Source organism: Asparagus officinalis, chromosome 1, assembly GCF_001876935.1.
Source record: "Asparagus officinalis chromosome 1, Aspof.V1, whole genome shotgun sequence".
Taxonomy (NCBI): domain Eukaryota; kingdom Viridiplantae; phylum Streptophyta; class Magnoliopsida; order Asparagales; family Asparagaceae; genus Asparagus; species Asparagus officinalis.
The window spans coordinates 16,107,870-16,111,071 of record NC_033794.1 but is presented as its reverse complement, the minus strand read 5'-3'; positions in this window follow the sequence as shown (position 1 = coordinate 16,111,071).

The window sequence follows — 3,202 nt, the reverse complement described above, 5'->3', positions numbered from 1 at the left end:
TTTGTGTTGCGATCGGAGCAACTTTGTGGACTTATCATCCTATTGACGAGGATTGATAAGTGGATTTTGTCACTTTGTGGACTTATCATCCTATTGACGAGGATTGATAAGTGGATTTTGTCAGAGGTTTAGTGTTAACGTAACAGAATTTGTGTTGCGATTGGAGCAACTTTATGGACTTATCATCCTATTGAAGAGGATTGATAAGTTGGTTTTGTCAGAGGTTTAGTGTTAACGTGACAGGATTTTTGTACTTGTGATTTGAACAAGATTTTGGGGACTAGCGTCTCGTTGGGGAGAATTACTAAATGAGTTTATCATCAGAAGCGATGAATTTTGATACTAAGATTTTAAAGACTTAGTGTCTTGCTATGAGTTTATCATCAGAAGCGATGAATTTTGATACTAAGATTTTAAAGACTTAGTGTCTTGCTGGGAAAGATTACGATTTGAGCAATTTTGAGGTCCTATCATCCTATTGGAAAGGATTGATAAGTTGATTGTCAGAGGTGTATTGTTAACGTGACAAATTAGGAGTGATGCAAGCTGTATTCATACTCTGTGGGGTGATGATCATCAGAAGTGTAATGTTAACTTGACGATGTGAAAGATTTATTACTCTTAATCCAATGGATTCCAAGTAACCAACCCCCAGTCTTGATTAAGACTTAGAAGGGGAATAAAAAGAGGTAGACAAGGAAAAGGACTATCAGATGTGACGGTTAACGTGATAGTTTTGGTGGACCCGCCATCCTACTTGAAGAGGATTGGTGGGGGAATTTGGAGGAAAAGGACTATCAGAGGTGACGGTTAACGTGATAGTTTTGTGGACCCGCCATCCTACTTGAAGAGTATTGGTGGGGGAATTTGGAGGAAAAGGACTATCAGAGGTGACGGTTAACGTGATAGTTTTGGTGGACCCGCCATCCTACTTGAAGAGGATTGGTGGGGGAATTTAGAGAAACTAGACTATCAGAGGTAACTGTTAACGTGATAGTTTTGGTGGACCCGCCATCCTATTGAGGAGGATTGGTGGGGGAATTTAGAGAAACTAGACTATCATAGGTAACTGTTAACGTGATAGTTTTGATGGATTTTGTGGTTGACAGAGGTATTCTATTAAACATAACAACTCAAAAAATTTATTACTCATAATCCAATAAACCAACCCCCAGTCTTGAACAAGTGCAGTAAATGTTAACGTGATAGTTTTGATGGATTTTGTGGTTGACAGAGGTATTCTATTAAACATAACAACTCAGAAAATTTATTACTCATAATCTAATAAACCAACCCCCAACCTTGAACAAGTGCAAAGGGGAAATGAGAAGACATGACACATCGCCTAGTGAGCCATTATCTAACGAGTTTGACTATCAGAGGTAACTGTTAACATGATAGTTGTTGGACCCACCATTCTACTGGAAAGGATTGGCTTCAGCGGTCGTAGTATCTTTCGGTTTTGACTGGGAAGAGTGAGCTTGGTCTGATTGCTCAGGAGAAGGTTGGGCTTGGTCCGATTGCTCTGGTTGATCCTGCCTACTTTGTTCTTCAGCTTTGATCCTGGCAATAATCTTTTGAGCCTGTTCACCTTGAGAGATTAGTTGTCTCCAAGAACGACATTCTGCAACTCCGATTCGGGCTAGGAGGTTGGTCTGCAAGTTGTGTCGACAGGTCTCTACTAAAGTAGACTGTGTCATACCTGACGAACACCGGAGAGTCATGGTTCGGAACCTTTTGACGAAGGCTTTGACGGACACCCTCCTCTTCTGCTTAGTGGCGAGAAGGGTATGGATGGAGACTTCCGTATCCTCTTTAAAGAATCTCGACAGGAAAAGTCTCTCTAGATCTGTCCACTTTTGGATACATCCCACAGGTAGTTTCCTGAACCATTCAAAGGAAACTCCCTTGAGGGTGCCAATGAATAATCGAGCCAGTATGGCGTCGTTTGATATCACATTCCCAGTCTGTGACTTGAAATGATAGATATGTTGGTTCGGTGATCCCGTGCCGTCAAAAGTTTGTAGCGTCGGGACTTCGAATTTTGGAGGATAAGGGGTTGTATCCCATTCGACAGGATAGGGTCTGATAACTCCCTCGTCTTGGAGCTCGCTTCTGTTGGTAATGACATTAAGGTGGGCTTACAATTCTTCCATATTGGCAGACTGGAGATTCTGTTCGTTCTCCGTCTCTCTTTCTTCATCAGAGGAAGATTCTAGGTTGTGGGCTTCTTGGTCAGAAGCCGTGTCATCAACCACTTTTCCCTTCCCTTTGCTTGTGTGAGGTCGGGATAAAGATGCTTCTCTCCTCCGGGAAGATTCTTGCCTAAACGGCGAATCTGTCTCCTGAGATTTGGCCTTGTCTGCGACGAGTTGAGGCAACAGGTCTAGGAGTTCATTGAGGGTCTTCTGCCGTAATTTGAGCATGGCGTCTTGCTCAGCAACCCTCTTTGAAAGATCTTCAGAATGTTCTGCCATGTGGGTAAAACTCTCATGCCCAATGAAAGAGCTTGATGATTGAGACTCCGCAATGGCTGAGTGTTCTGCCCAATGAAAGAGCTTGATGATTGAGACTCCGCAATGGCTGAGTGTTCGTCATCGGAATTAGTTCCTCTAGCTAACCTCCGATAGTTGACAGGGAGAATGGTTCATGTTCGTGTCCGAGTGCGTTGGTAGACTCCTTCAAACTCATTAGCGATTTCTCTGACGGTCGGTGAACGACTTATCTCAGAGTCGTCGAAACTAGGACCTGAGGCTTTCCCTCTGCTGATCACATTGATAGTGACCCCAGGATATTCAGTCTCTAGAGAATTCTTCCTGTGAGAACGTCATCGTTGGTTAGGCAAAGCAACATTCGTAAATTGGTCGAACACCAACAGTTTGGCCGCATATGAGCAGCATTGACATCTCGAGAGGACCGTAGGAATCAGCCGTTCACATTGGAATGAACAACTGATTTGTTGCATCGGTCTTTCTCTCGATATGAACTTTCTCAAATCTGTTGTGAAGATTCGAGGAGAACTACTCACTGATCGTGAGGTTTGAATTGGAACTCCCAGTCCATGATTGGACATGACTGGCTCTTGGTGAACATGGATCCGATTGAGATGCCTTGAATCCAAAGACTTCTTATATCCGCCCCTCGATATAGTCGCGCTACGCAGCGTATTCGGGGGTCTCGCTGCCCGGTCATCGAGCCGGGG